Source organism: Perca flavescens, chromosome 6, assembly GCF_004354835.1.
Source record: "Perca flavescens isolate YP-PL-M2 chromosome 6, PFLA_1.0, whole genome shotgun sequence".
Taxonomy (NCBI): Eukaryota; Metazoa; Chordata; class Actinopteri; order Perciformes; family Percidae; genus Perca; species Perca flavescens.
The window spans coordinates 8,449,191-8,469,585 of NC_041336.1; the positions used below are offsets into that span (position 1 = coordinate 8,449,191).

Sequence of the window (20,395 nt, forward strand, 5' to 3'; positions counted from 1 at the left end):
AAAGACTAGTCTGTCTTCATAAAACCAGGCATATGTGGTAAAACAAGAGCAACACACGTGGCTGTGTCTAAGTGAGGTGACATACATGCAGAGCACCTGCAGATTCAAGGTTATTGCTCAACCACTTTTTTTCACCATGTTCACTAGGGGGCACTGGTACCACACCTTTGATTTATTTATGGTTTATCCACTGCTTCTGCTGTTAGAAATGAGCTTGAAAAAGAAATGTGTGACTCTGGCCTTTTGTTTGAATCCAGACAAGAAAGATCAGACTCTGTTATTTTATGACATTCGTGGCTTTTTATTTCTGCCTTGTTACAAAACATACAGACCTGATTCAAAACACAATTTTCTTCATCAAAAGAGCAGATTTGGTCTCCACTTTTCATATTTAAATTCTGATCTTGAAGGTTAGGGGGCTCACACCTATCATGTAGAGGTCTAATTATGAAAACACTGTCAGCCAGAATTAATTTTTCCAGCCACCACTTTCCTCCCCACACCGACACTCCTCCAAAAAAACCGAAAGGTGAGCTGACAGCTAGCCTGTAATACCCGCTCTGAGCGATAATGAGCCGCTCTCTGTTCCATTTCTTGTGTAGCTTTCCACTTCTTTTCTCCTCCATTTCCTCTGTGTTCTCCTATTTTCCAGGTGCTGCTGCCTGTCTTTAATGGCCTCTAGTGCGACTGTGCCACACTGGGCCTGGGAGGTCCACCGCTGCCTCTCAGCCAGGAAGCAGAGGGAGATAACAATGTGCCGAGGGTGCCAACCACAACTCCACACAGATGCTGCGGATGCTTTCATTAAAGACGACATGACTGGACTTTTTTTCCCTCTGCCAATATCGCACCCTGCCTTCCTTCCTTCCAAGAAAAATAGAAAGGTGCTGCTGTTTCGAAAGGTGTCCATTCATCTAACACTAACAGGGAGCCAAGGAACGCCTCCCTCCCATCATTTGAACGGCTGAGCAGGGGGATGGCTTCTGGGGCACTAGCCTTGTATGTTTTCTCAAAAGCCCAGAATCTTTTACGTTTTTGAAAATACCTTCAACTCTGTGTCATTTCCCCTCTTCTGACTGGACAGGCAAACCAATGGAGCAAAAGTTCTTTTACTGAGGAAATATCGGCATCTATAGGTTCGCCCTAACATTGTCATGGGGGGTTGTTGTCGTGTCACCTCAGTGGGCAAGCTTGCTAGCTAACTAGCAAATGAAGCCTGAGAGAGTGAGATAAGTTAAAGGTATACTTTGCCAATTTTAAAACAGCTCTGTGTCATCTTTGTGTTGGCATTGTGTTGTAGATGAACGGTGTTTGGCTTCCTTCCCCTTGGAGCCAGTGTACTGAGGAGCGGATATCTGCTGAGATTCGTGTGATGTTTTGCATCATCCAATATCATTCATCTAAACACATTGCCATGACACAGAGCTGGATTTAAATCAACTAAATATTTCTTTAAAGGGGACATATTATGCTTTTCCGTATTTTCTGTCATATCTACAATGTTATAATGTCAGATTTTCACGTAAAACGTGAACTTCAAACAATTAGGTAAACGCATTTTAGAGAAATCCCTGTGAGCTAAAACGTTCAGATTTCCAACTGTTGTGAACACTCCGGTTTCAACAGTTTTTTCTACTTTCAGTTTCAGCTAAGTGTTACGCAACTCTAAGCCTGCCTTCTATGATTTATCTGCTCCAGGCAGGAACTATTGAAGTGTTTTTAAACGGTGTTAACATTGTCGCATGTAGCCACATGCTACGGCAATAAACAATGTCATCTTGGCTGCCATTGTCGTTAAATTCTCCCCAATTCACATTACTCCTGAAACATTTCTGGTATTGGAGTTTATGATTTAAAACCCTTTCTCTGTGATTTTTGACTGTAGGAAGTGCTGCTATATTCCATTAGTGTCCACTGCTAACTATAGTAGCTACATGCTAACGGCAGTAAAAGTTGTCATCTTCCCTGCCAATTTGTTAGATTCTCCCCAATTTCGGGTATATAATACTGCTGAAACATGTCCGACTGGGTAGAGTTTGGTTCAGAAGCCTTTTACTGCGATTTTTGATGCTAGAAAGTGCTGCTTTGTTCCGTAATCTGACATTAGCCTACTGCTAAGTAGCTGCATGCTAACGCTACATAGCTAGCTGTAGCTAATCTTTGCGGCCATCATTTCTGAGCGAAGCGCATATTCCAGGAAACACTATGGCCAATTGGAGTTAACTGGGCTTTGTCGGGAGGAGGAATTAAAGAAACAGGCGCTCCTACAGAGCCTCTCACACAGAGGGTGAATACAGGTGCAGCAATCATGGGCTTCACATTCGTATTGCGATTCAAGCTCTACTGATTCAAAATTGATTCATAGAATTCCAAAAATCAATTAATTATTTTTTTTTGTAATGGCCTGTATACTATTGTCCTGAAATGAGTTTAGCTCGCCGTTGTGCTACATCAAATTCACATTGACGCCTGGGCACTATAATCAGAGTGCAGCAGAAATAGTTTAGTCGGCGCATACCTCACAGAAAGAATTATTCAACCTGCTCGATCCTCATTGAAGGCGAGAGTTTGGGCACATTTCGGCTTTTATAACCTCAAGGGGAAGACGGAACTTGAAAGGAATCATGCTACATGCAGGCTTTGTAAAGCAAAAGTTAAGTATTTTGGAAACACCACAAACTTGTGTTTCTTTTCTTTTAAATTGTATGTCTACTGCAATCACATGGGAAAAGTAACTACATTTACATACTGTGAATTGTTTTTTTTAATCGAGAATCGTTTTTGAATCGAAAATCAATTTTCAATCGAATATTGAGCCTAAAAATCAATATTGAATCGTGACATTTTCTGAATCGTGCACCCCTAATGGGCAGTATGAGAAAAATAAAGTGTTTTTTGAACAGTAAAGCATGTAAACATGTTCTACAAACACAAAATACAAGTATTAACCTGAAGATGCTATATAATAATTGCCCTTTAAAGGGGTGATAGAATGCAAAACCGATTTTACCCTGTCATAGTTGAATAACGACAGTTCAGTGTGTAAATAGGACATACATATGAGCTCAAAATCCCATACACACCCCTTTACTATGAAAATCTCATATTTTGAAACTACCGCTGAAAACGGGCGAATCTCAACAAAGCTAGTTGCTTACGTAAGCATCTCAAAATCCGAAACTTTTGTCACAGCCGTGGGTGTATTAAGAGAACAGTCACGCCCCAACATTTACATAGGCTACACTGAACTGACCTGAACTGACCTGAGATCAGGTAGTCTTCTGAATCTAGGTCACGCAGATCTCTGCTATTCCATTACAAAATTCACTTCTGAAACTTTTTTATGCGAGAAATCAACTATGTAAAGCTCAAATATGGGCCGTTTTACAAAAATGAATGTCTAATTGCAAATTTTGTCCGACTGTGTGTCGGACTTCAGCGGCCAGTGCTGCCTGGATTACTGCCTCGCCGCCCGGGCCTGCCTTCCTTCACAGACCCCGGCCTGCTGTGAGCTCGATTGAGCTCCGTTACGGCTGGCAACCCACGGCACTTCATACCCGCGCAAAGTCACCATTTTGTGGGCTAATTGGACTACTAAACGCTGGTGCTCTGACAGAGCTCCAGGGCCTGCAGTTCCCCTCTTCCTAATGCCAGGTGTGTGTGAGTGAGAGCGTGGTCAGCGAGCTTGTTACGCCAGCAATCTCTTACCACAGGTTCCAGTTAATCTTATAATGTGTGTTATTATAATGTGTTGAGTTATTTAAACAAACGATCGGTGAAATACACGCCTCTTGTGTACAAGTCTCATTGATAGAGCCTGCGGCTGGATGTGATAGAGGCTGCGGCTGGATGGAGCTAGCTAGCCTCCTCTTAGAATTCCTCTGGAATTCACAAAAATTCATCGGACACCGTTGTTAGCTTTATAAGACATTTAGTTAGATGTTGTATAAGTGGCGTGACGAAATTCAAACTGTAAATATACTCGGAATTATGCCGAAAATGAAGAACTATCCGTGATTTGTAGCTACATACAGCTAGGATTGAAGGGACAGTCGCAGCTGACGAAACCCCTAGTCTTCACATTAACTTGAAATCGGACACCGTTGTTAGCTTTATGAGACATTTAGTTAGATGTTGTATAAGTGGCGTGACATGTGTGTAACGTGGTAAGAGATTGTTGGTGTAACAAGCTCGCTGACCGCGCTGTCACTCTCACACAACGGGCCATTTAGCTAGCAGGAAGAGGGGAGTTACAGGCCCTGGAGCTCTGTCAGGGCTGCCGCCATAACGGAGCTCACAGCAGGCCGGGGTCTGTGAAGGAAGGCAGGCCAGGCGGCGAGGCAGCAGCACCGCCGCTGAAGTCCGACACACAGTCTTACCATATTTGCAATTAGCCATCAATTTTCATAAAATGGCCCATATTTGAGCTTTATATAGTTGATTTCTCACATAAAAAAGTCTCAGAAGTGAATTTGGTAAGGAAACATTGCAGTGTCTGGAATATGAGATTCTGTCGCTTCTCTAATGTGTGTGTACTGGGGATTCGCTCAACCAGTCAGCGTGCATCTCTAATGTGTGTGTATGGCAATTCGCTCAACCAATCAGCGCGCAGCTCATCTAAATATTATGAGCCATATTTGGAAGAAAAGCTCTTGTTACAAATAGGGCCAAAACACAGGGATGCATAAGGGCCAATAAAATATCAACCAGGCCATTTTCAACCCAACCAATGTTACATACCCCATTAGGAGACCATAAGGAACAGTGTGAAATACTCTATATAATCATTCTATAGCCCCTTTAAGAAGAGGAAGAAAGAAGAGCAGAGGTGCCAGGAGCATATGTAAGGGAATAAGACATGAATTTAAAAATGAATTTGCATCTTAAGTGTATGAGAAGTAATTAACTGCAACCAAGATTATACGATTCCCCGACGTTAAAATTTCGCTACATGTAGCAGTGGATGTAATGTAAACACAGCAGTAACATGCCGAGAAGGGTCTATATGCACTATTAAACTTCCTAGGTAAACGTAACCCAAACTATGATGTTTTCCTAACCCTAACTACGTACTTTTGGTGTCTAAAGATATATAACCAACCTGTGATCCCAAATAGCTGTACCTGAACATGCCTGGGGCAGATGATCGTATATAGAAATCTGGGATGAGTTGACATAAGCTTGAGCCGAGAGTAGAAATGAATGCTGGAATTGGTCTTATCAGTCTGGTATCTGAGGTTTTTGCTCACAGGGATTACTTTTACACGTTTACCGCATTATTTGAAGCTTTGGCCACGTTTAATGTGAACATCTGACATTGTCACATTATATTGACAGAAAATGAGAAAAAGCATAACTGGTCCCCTTTTTAAAGGAGTTATCAGGCTCAGCCAGCCTAACGGAGGGATGATCCAATATCTGGGGAGTATCGGGGTCGCTGCAGGAAACCATTCATAGTCGGACCAATTCGGCTCCAGCAAAAAGTGAGAGGATGATATCATTTTATATCGTCAACCCAGAGAAAAGAGCTCGCCATTCAAACGTGGGACATTGATTAAAGCATCAGCACAAAGCACAAACGGGTTATTGGAGCATTTTGACTGAGTCAGACCACATAGTTATTGGGTGACAAACTCCCACCATAAACTGCTTCTTATTATACTGTATATTGTTTACAACCAGCAGCCCCTCCAGATAAAATTGTAAATCCCTTCGGTGTGGCAGGACTGTGACTGCACAAGAGATAGGGATGAATCCTAGGAATGTGGAGAAATGGAAATATCCATCTCTGTGGAGGAGCTGTAACTGTTATGACCCCGTGGTTGAATACTTAATGGGAGTCTATCTGTATCCGAGTCGTCTTATCTTCTTGCTCAGCGCCCACCTATATATATCCAGCACAGTCCCTTGATACCTCCCTCTTATTGGTTTTACTATAGACACAGCAGGAGCTGGGCTATAATGCTACGCTAGCTGAATGCTAAAAATGCCGGGGCATCTTATTGTGGCTTCATGCAGCAACCAAGGGCCTATCTCTCCTGTATTTATAGCTCCTCTATGAGTTATTCCCTCTCCCCTCTCTGCTTCCTCCCTTTCTGTTTCTTTTCAGTTTCACCTGCTGTCAGCATCTCCATCTCCACCCCCCCCCCCCACCCCCCAGTATCTTTTACTCCACCTGCTACTTTTTCTCTTTTCACTTTCTTCATGCGGGCCTGCTCTCAACAATGTAATGCCAGCTCTCTCCAGCCCTCCATCATTATTTGATTCAGCGTTTTGGCGATATCAGTCCAGAAGTATTGTTATGGTTCGTCACATGCCCGTGCAGCTGTGTCCTCCCTCTCTGTCTCTCTCTGCATTAGCTTAATTGAATCTTCCACCGCCATTTAAAAAGTCTGTGATGTAGGCTTGTCTGTTGTCACTCCTTTTGCATTGATTTCTATGTGGCGTGGATCGGTTGAAGCTAATAGCACCTGACCAAAAGCTTCTCTCATTCACTCTGTCTCTGCAGGCCCTTTCAACTGCAGCCGATGGAAATACATTGCTCTCGGAGGTGTAAAAATAGTGTCAAATCCTAACAAAGGCAATTCTAGAATGAGAGATGGAGAAAGGTAAGAGGGAGGGGGTTGCACGCTGTTCGGAAAAGAAAGGAAATTCAGGGTTCCGCAGTCTGCATTTAAATATTCCATTAACTGCAGCCGGCTCCATAACGGCATGCCAGTGCGGTTATGCATTCAGTGCCTCGGAATTTGAAATGAAATTATTGTGGGAGGTGGAGGTGCAAAGGGAGGTAGTGGTAGTGAAATAGCCGTTTCCTTTCTTCCAATTTTCTCCTTTTCCCGCTTTCGCCCCTTTGCCTTATCACAGGTGACACTAATCCAATTTCAGCTTTGCTTGTGACAGCTGTAACGTGGTTTTGTGATTCCACACCCCTCCCCCATGTGCACTCACACACATAAACACACAAGTAGTACGCATGCATACTCCAAAAAGTCACATAGAGTACCCAGACAGAATCCTTGACTGCACACAATACACAGACTACTAACAAACAATCCTGTCTGCCACTCCCCAAAATCAGCGGACACATAATACTATTATTAGCATGATCCGTGAGTTTACAGTCAAAGCTCATCTGAAGCCAAACAAATTCAAATGGTCTGCTCAGCATTGAGGGGATCCAGATTATAGGCAGTACAGAATCTAAAAGGTCAGCTCAGCTACAAAAATAAAGAAGTCCCAATCCAAAGGACTCCCAGCTGTACGAAGCCATGCAGGAGTTTTCTTTGCTCGTGTTTCGATATCTTCACCACTCAGACTGCAGCAAAAACAGTGACTCACTACCTCACTATACATTCATTCACAAACTTCACGCTGGTACTTTCTGTCTGATAACTTTAAAACTAAAACCATATTGCTAGGAGAAAATGGCAGAGCATGTTTTTTGGGTGTGATTTGGGTGAACTTGCCCTTTAAACCCAAGGGGGTAAGCGAGCGTCTGAAATGCGTAGCTCCTATGGCGCCATTTTGATGCTAACAAGCGATCACACACCGTTAGCATTCCATTGACTGCCATTCATTTTGACGTCACTTTGACAGTGAATAACTTTACATCTGAAGCGTTTAAAGACTCTATTTGTCCATTGTTTATTTCTAAATAAACATGACAATGTATAAAAGGTTCCATTACCTTGTACCTCACGTGGCTCCGTAGCACACGTTTTTGTAAAAATAGGCTAACGATTGTGTCATAACCACGCGACTTACTGTCGCACAGTAGAGGAATTACCGTATAGTACAGGAGAAGCTTGCAGGCAGTTTGGACTTACATTAGCTGTTTAGGTTTAATTACTGATGGTAACTAGCATTTTAGTTAGCAATAATTAGCCTGTGCCTATGTTATCTCCTTACATATACCTACGCTCTCCGTCTCTGTAAGATTGGGAATGATTGAGATTTCTCTTGGCACAGCTACCAGAAGACTTACAACTTTCAGACACGTTGCTCACGTCACATTTACGTTGTCTCTGTCAGTTGGAGGCTGCGCAGTAACGCTCAGTGCTCACCGGAAAAGTGCTTCTAATATCCTTCACTGGTCTTCGTCCAGACCAAGGGATCTGTTGGTCCATTCTAAACTTGAGGTTCACTTACGACTGAAAGCTTTGGGAATAGTTTAGTAATTGAACCTTGAGTTGTTTTTTTATCCCGGGACATGTGTTTCCAAGCTCAAGAATTAACCTTTACATTCCCATACGTAGTATTGTATTGTAGTGTGAAATAAGTAGTTGAGGTTTTTTTTTTTTTCTTTTTTTACTTTATCACAATGAATGCTTTTGTCTACCTTTAGTATCTGTCAATCTGCCTCATTACCAATAATTTAATAAGTGAAAAGTCGGATATTTTTTAGATAAAGATAACCCGACATCTGAAGTGAATCCACAAGTTTCTCGAATGTAGCCGTTTCTATTGTGCGTACAGTATCAGTGGTAATACTGTAACAGACCAAAGATGTGTCTTTCCTTTTACTCCATACACAACACGTGGCTCTCTAGGGGCAACTGTTGGTGGAGAAATTAGTCTCTCTGCGCCTTTCTATGATGGATTTCTCTCTGTTTGATTATTGAATGTCGGTGCAAAATTGTGAGATTAGAAATAAGCCCTCGGCTCTTTGATTCTGAGTGACTGACGTTTGCCATTTATGTTTTAGAAATTCTATTGTGGCGGCTGGATATGAAAAAAAAATACACCACCAAACGAGAAAACTGGCCAGAAATGGAAGGAAGGCCTATAACCAAATAGTGTTCCATACACTACTTACATGTGCAGGCGTCAACATCCAAAGTTAAAACACAGGATAAGATACTACTATCACTATCAAACTAGTTTTATAATGCACTAACAAGCATGTTGTCAATGTTGCTTTTATAGTTGTTTTGTTTGGTGTTTTACATCAGAAATGTCACAAAAAGAGTAAAACAGGCCAATATTTAAAATATGTGCAAAATTGATTATTTTTTTATTGTACAGTGTCAATTTGTGTGTGTCCTAACATGAAAAAGCTACCGCATCTGTTTGTTTATTCAGACGCCTAAAACCATGTTCAATTTCTAGAGCTCTGTTCAAGTTTATAAGGACCTCTAGTGACCGTGTGAATTATGACTCTTGTTTGTCAGTGACAAAGGCTCAAGTAGCGTGACGTTGTCAGAGAGCCCCTAAGCCTTGTCGGGAGGAAGTCTGAGTGGATGGATTAGTCGACAAAGCGTGTGACTCGGGCATGGGAGACTGCCATTCATTTCCTGTTTCCTACCAACAGTTGTTGTTCCAACCCCCACCATAAGCTTTCCTATTTTAAACCATAAACAAAGCAGTGGCAGATCAGATTCACATTAATCATTTTTTGTAATGTGGGTTGTGTAAATGACTAACATATATTTTGGAAGGCAAAGACGACAATGTGTTTTGTAATTTAGTTTAGGGCTGCAACTAACGATTATTTTAATAATCGATTAATCTGTAGATAATTTTTTCGATTAATCGATGAATCGGATTAAAAAAAAAAAGCATTAATTTACATAAACTCAATACATACATACTTATTGTTTTAGTTAATAGTTGTGTAAAGGTAAGTAACCCAAATAGCAGATACAGACAAGACACACAGACAGACAGAAAGACAGACAGACACACACACACTTATTCATTAAATTATTACCATCATTGTAGTAAGTGCAAGTTAAGTTCACACCACACACTATTATATTTGTCAACAATAACTTATATGGGACAAAGCACATAATATACATAACAGATTGAAAAATGTATGGGCCAAAAAAGGCGAGTGAATAAAACCGTGTCTTTAGTCTTGCAAAGTATACCACCCCTGGTTTATTACTGTTATTACCGAGCTAACGCTAGCTTGTCATGCTAGTGAGCTGGATAACGAGTAAACAGCAGCACCAGAAGAGCTACTGGAGGGACGGTACGTTCCTCACTTCAGAACGGAACAGAAGTAGGATAGTGTAGTGACTTTACCCTGCTGTTGAACTCCCTTCCTCCTCATCAAGGACTCCAACAGGTTTACGTTTTAGGTGCTGACTCATCACCGTGGTGCGCCCGTGCCATGCCGTGTCGCGTTTTTGATTTAGTGTGAAATGCTCCCACACCTTGGATGACTTGGGTCGTACTGATTTCTCTGCCTCAGAAAAACGTTACGGGTCTCTCCGGTCTCTCTCCGTATTTCCTCTACCCCCCGCTCTGCTCTTTTTTCCTTTTCTTTCGCTCCGCGCTGTTCCGCGCTGCTCCGCGCGCTGCGCTCTACTCAATTTTTTTTTTATCTCCGCGACTAGGTTTCCTAATAGTTGCGCGACACAACGAATCGATAATTAAATTCGTTGTCAACTTTTTTAGTAATCGAATTTTATGGATTTTATCGATTCGTTGTTGCAGCCCTAATTTAGTTTGAAGGAAATAGTATGTACTTAGTATGTTATTTACATGCAGATTGTGCCTTTAACAGGGTTTTCAGTGGATTTTTGAGACAATGCATTGATGGCTACCCAATAAGCAATTTACGGAATAAGGATTAGGGCCACATGTGAAAAAAATGTATTGAATTCTGAGAATAAAGTCAGAATTCTGAGATTAAAGTCAGAATTCTGACTTTTACCTCAGAATTCTGACTTTTATTTTTTTTTTATAAAAAAATCAACATTTTTAGACTTAAAAAAAGTCAGAACTCTTAGATTAAAGTCATAGTTCTGACTATAAACTCAGAACACAAATACATTTTTCACAAGTGGCCCTAATCCTCTTCCGTAGCAACTTTTGTTAAGCATTGTATCGACAAAATTAAAGTTGCCATGAAAGCATTTTCTTTCCAACCAAGGCATTAGTTAAATGGGTTTATTAGCGCAGTACCTCGAGGCTGCCAACAGATGCTGCAGTTCTGTGTTGATTTCACACCTTGGTCGTGTTATTAGCAGGCAGGAGACATCGCATCGCCGCAGTGGGTGAAGTGAGGACACCGAAGGCGGTCACGGAAGTGACAAAAGAAGCAAATGAATAAAGTAGGCTACTGATAGTCATTATTACAATTCATTTATCTGTTTTCTGTCTGTGGGTTTTAGCATTAGCTGGCTTTATATGCAATTCGCTGATATGCCATCTGCCCACACTGATTAAATTGGCCTAAACAGCTCAGGCTGGACTAAATGAAACCAAAGAGCAGATAATTGTGCCTATTGTTAGTAATGCTGGCAACAATTCTCTTTTGATTCAATGCTAAAATCGTTATGTAACTTCACATGTCATCTCATAAATTACAAACATTTGGCGCCTTACATATGAGGAGATTCAGATAAATCAATTCACAACCCTTTGTAAATTCCCACCTCGGCGGCTCCGAAAGTGGCAGCAGAAGCAGTTCCAGTCATGGAGGTATTTCTGCTCCTGTGAAGTGGCAGGCAAAGAGTGTGTACTGAGAGAGTCTCTGGGAAGTGAAGCAAACTTTTCCATTTTTATTTTAGTAACTTGGAACAAGTGCTGAAGGAAGCAGTTCTCCGGCAGCTTCTTCTCCCAACGTGTGATATTACAGTGTCCACACTACACGGCAGGCGAGAAGACTAGAGCAAAAAGATGTTGATCAGTTAATTCTTCTGCCTCTGGAGTTTGTTACTGCCACACACATGCACACACTTACACAGAGGCACACAAATCCCCTATGTGTACACACACACACACACACTCAACCCACATGCATGCACACACACCCTTCAGCACATCAGTGAACATCTCATTTCCTGTTCTTATTCCCCGGGTTTCCGCAGGGAATGGTTCAATTGTGATTTTTTTCTTTTCTTCTTTCCCCTCAGAGTAGCGCATTTGGATTTTGCGCGGTCGGGTAGCGATGTCTAAATGGGAGGCAAGGTCGTGGAGTCTTTGTCAGGATGCTCCGGCGAGAACGCACAGAGAAAACAAATGGTGGTGAAACAAAAAGCCAACATCACCCTCCGCAGCAAGGGAGGTAATTGCATCAGAAAGTGGTAATTTAAAACAGGGTCATGGCCAGGCTGTGGTAGGCCGGCGTGTGTGCGTGCGCGTGTGTGGTATATTGTTTCAAAAACACACGCCTCGAATGTTGAAGCAGTTCAGTCAATAGTGGAGCAAATCCTTCACGCACAAAATACAGCAGAGTCTTGAAGATCATTGCCGAAGTATTGTTTACAGTGAAATAATGGATGTACTTCGCTCTCAGTTTTAACCACATTCGTCACAAACTGTCATCCAGCAGAGCCTGAAACCGAAGAACTCTTACTACCGGGTCGATGATGTAATGAAATGCTTCGTGGGTAATAATGGGCTCCGCTCGGGCTTTAGCTGCTCTGTTATTATTTCAGAGATACAATCAGCAACACATAAGAACCTCTAGATTGAGTGTTGGTACTTATGTGGTTCAACAGGTTTGTTTTGGTGATAGAGCAAACTTTTCTGAATCTATCAATAAAAAGTCTAAGTAATTTTTTCTCCAAACAGATATAAACAAACCTTTACACACACTCAGGATGATGCTCCTTACTGTTATCGGTCAAGATTACTTTAAGTGGTGGGAACACTGGTCCCTGATTGGTCGACAGTAGCTCCTCTGAATGATGAGAGAGCTTTCCACTTCAATTAAAGCAAACTAGCCTGAGCGAATTGATTTCGGAGGCTTTCTAGTGTCTGCAGTGTGAGTTTTACTTGTGTTTTAAGAAACAAGACACTTTGAGAAAGTAAGCTCTTCTGTTGTCACCGCAGTTGCTGCAAATAATTTCAGGCACTTTCTCTGTGGACAGTCAATAGAAATTCTGGGAAATGGAAGAATCAAACGTAGGAGTAGAGCAGGTGTGTCAGACATACGCCCCGTGGGCCAGAACCTGCCCGCCAAAAGATCCAATCAAGCCCACTGGATGACTTTGCAAAGTGTGAAAATTGCAGAGAAGTAATTCATTCCTATTCTAAATTGACATCTTTAATCTCAGAGAATATCAGAGTTCTTTTTCTGTAAATATACAACTTTAGTCTTACAGTTTTTCCAAGTTTTTCTCTTGGAATATTACCCCTCTCTCCCAGGTTTTTTCCTACAATGGCCTTAGCACGCTGTCGGAGCAGAAGCAACAACACTCTGTCACAGATGAAGTTTCGGATCTTTCTGGAGATGTTTATGGTCTGGCTCACTTGAGATCCAATTAGGGGTAAGTGGACCATGAACTAATATGAGTTTGACGCCCCTGGAGTAGAGGTTGAGAGAAAAGGGTCAGCAAAGAAGTAAATCACAGCACTTTGATTTTGATTTGATTTTTTTAATTCATCTCGAACAATCAAAAGTATGTTGTCGAAGAAGAAAAGACAAAAACAAAATAAAAACACAAAGATAAAAACACAAACCTAGACAAATCGATCCGATTTTACCAAAGAACAACAAAAAAAAAATAGTCCTGTCCCGACAGTACTTTACAATTAGGCATGAGGTAATGAGATTCTGACGGTATGATAACCCTCAGCACAAAGCTCACGGTTTCACAGTATTGCAGTATTGCAAGTACAGATAAAAAAAAAATTATAGTTTTTAAATGTCAAAAATGGTAAAAAAAACAACAACAACAAAAATCACAATGCACACTGGCGGAGAGACAGATTCCTAAACTGCACTTTCTTTCCTTGACCACTCATTAAAAAAAACGGTAACCGGTCCATGCCTACTTACAATATCATTACATTACAGAAAAAATCAAATAGATATGCATATACAGCATTCACATTTGTAGGTCATACAACGGTCACAAAGACAACCAGAATACAATGAATATCCCAGAGATCAGAGTGTCTGAAGTGGGAATTGTCCTTTAATCCTGGCAGCCTGCAGCATAGGACAGGTCATCTGGCAGCCGATGAGTCCCATTAGCACAGCTAACCCCCCTGCTGGATAAACCAGCGCAGTGCTTCTGTCTGAAAGCTCTAGAAACGGGCCGAGTCTCTCTGAGCCCCCCTGTAAACCCCCTCCCCGGCACAGCGGCTGGCAGTGAGGCCCAGCAGCGGGAGTGTGGACTGGATCTATAATCCTCTGTGTCTCAGAAGACTCTTCTGGAGAGCAGATGATACAGAAATTTGAACTTGGCTTGCCCTGTCCCTCTGCAGAGGGAGGTATTTATTTATTTATTTATTTTTATAATTCATGACTGTTTGTATCAGCATCTGCTGGCAACTGTCAGTTGGCAACACATCTCTGCAGCAGTGTCACTCTTATTTAAGAAAGTTTGTTTTAGTGCAAAGCAGCTAAAGATAAAAAGTGTCAGAGAAGGAAAAACATTTCTATTTCTACTGTATATCATTGCCACGAGGATAAAGTCAATTCAAGGTACGGTATGTGCATTTTATCTGTATACTATAGTAGGATTGAGATGGATCTGATTTCAGTTCCCATAAGCCAGGGGTGTCAAACTCAACTTCACTAAGGGCCACACAAAAAAATCAGAATAACATTAAGGGCCAGACATGTTTACTTTATTGATATGCTTTTATTTAATCAAAAAAGTCTATCTTTGACTGTATTATTGCATGCGTCATATAGTCTTCTCACTTACAGTTTGGTTGTCATAAAGTCCTAAAGAAGTCAGGGAAAAGTTCCTCAGCCATCATAGAAAAAAAGCGCCCAAAAACTTCGAAAACAGTTACAAATCGTCAAAAAAAATGACAAAGTCAGAAAAACAGACAAAAACTAGGTGGCCCAAAATGTATTGTGAACCGAAATTGATATACGGGCTGGATCATAATCTGCGAGGGGGCCGGATTTGGCCCGCGTGCCTTGAGTTTGATACATGTGCCATAAGCTCTTGTGCTTTAACAGAAAGAGCAATATCTCTTTATATATTTTCCTTTTGGGTATGGACAGAAACTAAGATTAAAACTAGTCCTCTTCCAACTCGTCCTCTTCTTCCAACTCTTCCTCCTTGAACTTGTCCTGGTTGTCGTCCCCTGCCTCTCCCTCCTACTCTCCATCCATTGTGCAAAACAAATCCAATCTGGTAATCTGACCTTTGATCTACTTATAGGCCTATAATGTAGCAGTGAGTGCATAGTTATCACTTAAGCAATTAGTGTTTGAACATGTGAGGAGTGGGTGTGGGACCTGGTGAATAGGTGTAGCATTTTAATCGGTTGTGTTTGGAAAAGGAAAGCAAGTCACTTCCTGTTAAATGTTTGTGTCTTAGAAATGGGTGTAGTGTTTTATGCTATTGCAAACTGAGTGAAAGGCTGAGAAATAGCTTATGGTTTTGGAGATTTGGTGTGTAGTTTTGCTCTTTGAGTGAGAGGTTTCAAAAATCGTGTGACATATAAAGATTTTTTGTGTAAGCAATTGTAAAAAACTGTAAAACCAGGTATAGGTCGGATCCTTTCGAAGCAGTTTGTACAAATTTTACAAAGTCCATCAAAAATGTAATTGCAGGACACCTGAATAGCTCACCTGATAGAGCGTGTGCACCATGTACAAAGGGTCAGTCCTCACCGCAGCGGCTGCATGTCCTTCCCCCTCTCCCTCCCCTTTCATGTCTAAGCTCTCCTATCAAATAAGGAAGAAAAAAATCCAATTGCTTTGAACTTTTTGGGAAGATTGGGTGAGATATTGGTGCTAACGGTGCTCCAGCAATCCATGCCATCTGTCTGTGCAGAGCTGTTATTTTTCTCTTTTCTTCTTGCATGTATAGTATGCTAACTTTAAAGATTGTCAGTAACTTCAAGAGATGAGTGCAATAAGACAGAAACTGTGCTGACACACATTTCCTTTTTGGTCGGTAATTCTACACGTGGCTGCGGTGTAGATGGCATGCTTGAAAAAAGTCTTATTTTCACCCAAATAATTGTCCAAAATCCGCAACTTTAAGTTGGATTTGTCGATTAATTTTTACATGCTAACAAAACTCTTCTCAAAACACACTTACTCAAAAAAACATTTTACGTTCTCCCGTTTTTACATTTCCACGGTCAAAAACTCGATGTGCGCAGTAATCAAACTATGGCTACCCCCAGCGTCACACACTGGTTGCCAATGAAATGGCTTCAACAGATACAGTGCACAATCTTTCGGTGTAGAACTCATCTAAATCTTGTGATACACTGTTGACTATAAAATGAGTGTGTCAGCCAGCATGTTTTGCCCTTGTTAAGTGTGGATTGGTTATCATGCCAGTTTAAATCACATGCTGCTGTGTGCTTTGCCAGTGTGTTCGATGTATTGCTGTGCGGCTGGTTTTGGATGCTGGGAAGCCAGGTCCCTGCCAAGTGATTGGGTCTTAGCAGGAACGTACACATAGGGGGTAAATGGATGCCAGATTGTTGGTCTCATACGTTAAACTCATTAATGAGATGAATGCCAAAGTGCCAACACTTGTCTGTGTACAGGCTCTATACGAAATGTGATGATACAAGATATCATGGACATTTTTAGTCAACTATTAAAGCTTATTCATTTCCAAGGCTAAACTTTGTAGGCTCACATGAGGATGCTATTTAGTATAACTACGTCAATTTTAGACTTTTGCACGTGCACTGTAGATATGTCACAGGCAATAACAAATGTATTCATTCCCTGCATACAGTAGCTGTTGTTTATGCAAACCGAGCCCCCGCATTTGGACTAAATCACACGGTACATGTGCAAATATTGTAATGGGAGTTACATGAGAAGGTGTATACTAGTTACATCTCTTTGTTTAAGAGACAGATACTTTGTCATTAGCCTTGCCTAATGCATCATTAGCTTAGCACAAACCAAAAGTGAGAAAAATGTGCATCTCAATAACTTGACTTAAATTTCAAATAGTTGGTTGTCTTTCTCATTAGGGTAGATAAGAACATAAAGCCTAGTTAACTGATAAAACAGCAGGGGATGCAATGGGTCGGTCAGACAGATATCTTAGGAGCGCTTCCTTTTGGAGTACAATCATTGACTGTAAATATTAATGGACAAAGCATCCAATTCGGCAAAGTGCAGCAAATGCGGAAGTGCCTTAAACCTAGTCTGGCTGTCACCAGACCAAGCTCAATCTTTTAAGATTTGACATTAGTCTAGAGAGTGCTCTGTATTTCTACTGCACAAGAGGCGTGATCAAGAGCTAATTTCGGTTTCACTGACATTGTTCATACTGCTCAGAGAAATATATTAAAAACACAAACCTCTGTTGCTTCTCTCCTACGCTGTAAACATTGCCTTGCACTATTTATCTCGTACAATATACAGAATACCGATAGCACTGATACTTTGAATAACAATAACACTGATACTTTACTAACATTAGCTTGCATATGTTTGGGAACCTGATAGCTGATGTTAGCAATGAAATGGTATCACAATAACGTAAAACTATTATTACACTGGAAGGAACGCTCATGGACGAAGTCGTACTTGGAATAATACGGCCACCGTAGGAGTTAAAATTCCCTCGGAATGGGAGGGGCTAAAAAGTAATATTAAGTTGGTTGTCATATACAATTTTCATCTACAACAATGCATGTTGTTTTACGAAGTTATTGTGGTTTTTCAAAATAAAATCTTTGTCTGCCAATTAACTAGTAGATACAGCTGTCTGTAAATTCTAAATAAATATTACAATGTTTTTGGAGTTGAAGCATAAAATGAAAGTTCTAAAGTAAATTACAAGTACCTCAAAATTGTATTTAAGAACAGTACTTGAGTAAATACTGTTTTGCATTCATCCGTTGCTCAATCACGTATTCCCTTGTAGGTCAGTCACTTGCAAATTTGTGTCCTGCCTTTTGTGTATTTGAGACTGGGCAACAAGAACATTACAGCCATTTTAAAAAAAAGGTCTACAATTGAGCACCAGGAAGACAGTTTTGTCATTATACCCAGCATGACCTGCAGGTCCAAGATGGGCCATAAAGAGGCTACCACTGGGGAGCTCACTGTGTACAACTTCATCAGTTCATTCAGGAGAAGGCTGCGCTGCAGGAGTAAGCTTTCCATCATCAACTAAACCTCTAATTTACTGCAGCTACAACTCTCCTTTGTGCTTCACTTGCCTGTGACCACCCAGTCCTGCATAACACTGTCGGCCCTGGGATGAGATTACCATAAACCTTGAGCCATCCACATTCATAGCACAAACAGAGAGGCCCCCGCAGCGAGAGGACACAAAGGCTTGATTTTTCCCAGCCCTATTGTCTTCCCAAAGCTGGGTGGTGAGATAAACCGAATATAGAGGGAGGCGGGGTTCTCGACAGTGATGAGGGTGGAAGTGGTGTTGTGGGGATGCACGTTTTTCCTGTGCCACCAGTGCCAGATGCTTGCAGTGTGCCAAAGAAAGCCAAGTGCCACCCCATAGCTCCCCACCATCCTTTGCCAGTTTGACACAACCATCTGCGGATTCACTTGGCAGCCTCTCCTTCCAGTCAATTTACATTCTTGCACAATTCTCATTCCTTCCTGTTTGAGTCCTCAAGGGAATGTGTCAAGGTGTTGGGAGTCTAAGAAGTCCCGTAAGGATGCCTGTGAATAAGATCAGCAATTTGTAATTCCTAAACTCTACCCTCGGCACTCTGTATTCTATTAACATTTGTTAAAGCATATCAAAGGCCTGAGAGGAAGCACTGAGAAAATACTGTGCTGATGCCGAGCACTGACGGCGCTTATATTTTTAGGAGGTGTTACGCTCTATCGAATCTGCCTTCATCCCAAGTTAGACATAACCCAGAGCCAAAATTGGCCGATGATTTTTGTGAACTGTGATTGAATTTTCTGTGAGGGGCCACAGATAGACTCATTCCATTCTGGGTCGAGAGAAAATGCATCTGTGTTGAAATATAGGCCTTTCGATCATTTCATTTTTTTCATCTCTTCAGAAATAGGGGAACAGTTAGACAATCTTTGCCACTGTGAGAGCACAGTTCAACCCGAGAACAATTCAGTCAAAAAAACAATGGATGGCGAAGCGTCCGGAGCAGCAGACAGAGCAGGAGCAGCATATTGTTTTTTGAGTAAAATGAAACTAGAGGTAATAAAGGAAGTATAATGCAAACTGGCCACATCCTATCGGCCGTTTCTTACCTTTCTCATTGTGTCTCCCCTCCTGCCTTGCCTCATTCTCTTTCTCATCCCAATTAGCGCCGTTTCATATTGTTCAAGTGGTTTTTATTGCCAATCAGATAGCCGTCATGCCCCGGAGGTCTCTGTTTAATATTGTATCCGCAGCTGTGTGGATACCATCAGATGAGATTCCCCAATCCTCTCATTTCATTTTAAGCTTTCATTTAAACCCCGCCGCTCAGAATAGAGGTATCAGAACCCAGTCTAAATAACGATGATGACATTTACATGACTAATTGATGGCATGGTACCATCCCAGCTTGTTCTTTCAAACACAAACACAAGTGATGGAGAACGCTAATCCTACTGATGCACGGATCAGGATCACACAAATTTAGAACAGTGGTATTAGTGAGGGGGTGGGGGGGGGGGGGGGTGTATATACTAGATATTATAAGGGGATACATTGTTGCTTATTTCAGGCAGTTAATTCAGTGAAGAATTGAGGATGTAGAGCATCAGTATAGGGGAGACCAGGATTTTACATATATTATTTTATAGATTATAGTACATATTTCAGCTCTTATTTAGTGCAATCAGTCATATGAACGTCACTGTATTGCTCAATGAAACTATCTGATTCAGCAAAAAAGCTGAATAATGATTGATATGGCTTTCTAATTTATTTTTTGCAGTAATTTCCTTGAATTTGGCACAGTTGCAGTCAATCAAGCGTTTGTCTGTGATGCGTCTTTGCTCGTACCCGCAACAGCAGGAATTAGAACTAAAATGTGTTGTTAGTATGTTAGGTAATCAGTCAGTCATACCTGTAGCTCTATCCTGGTGCGATGCATTCTTATAACTGTTGTAACTAAGATCAAGGTGCTTTGTACCCGGCCCACAGTCACCTTTTCTCGGCTAAATTTAACTGTAAAGACCGCTAAACTTAACTGTCATTTGACCGGTTGTAAACGTGACGAGCCGGCTGTTGCCGTAATTGTTATCATGCGGATATCATATGAATTTGGTGTCCATAAGTTTCCGTACGATATCATACGAACCCGTTCGTGAGTATGCGTCGCTTTATCTCATCGGACAGAGCTGCGGTGACTGTTTACGGTGAGAGCGAAGGCTAGTTCGTGGATGGAGGATTCATTTTGTTTGTTAGGTCTCAATGATACACACAAGTGAATTTTGATGAGAAAGGTTGAACGCAAAACAAAACATTTGAATGAAAATTCCACAGGGTACCCTCTAAGCAAGGCACTGTAATCCCAAATCCTCTGATACAGTTTCTTATCCACAAGCAGAAATCTGTTG

The 20,395-nt window shown here is 41.4% G+C and overlaps 1 protein-coding gene across 4 annotated transcripts in view; it reads right to left on the reverse strand.

Annotated features, from left to right (window-relative positions):
• LOC114557207 (soluble guanylate cyclase 88E) overlaps positions 1-10,066 on the reverse strand; it is a 30,696-nt gene extending 20,630 nt beyond the window's left edge. For 2 of the 4 annotated variants that reach the window (XM_028580573.1, XM_028580572.1), the window contains exon 1: positions 10,030-10,066. The gene's annotated coding sequence lies outside the window, so the exon portion shown is untranslated. The remainder of the gene's footprint in view (positions 1-10,029) is intronic. The other 2 variants (XM_028580576.1, XM_028580574.1) reach the window with 2 other exon arrangements.
• Between the last annotated feature and the right edge of the window lie 10,329 nt (positions 10,067-20,395).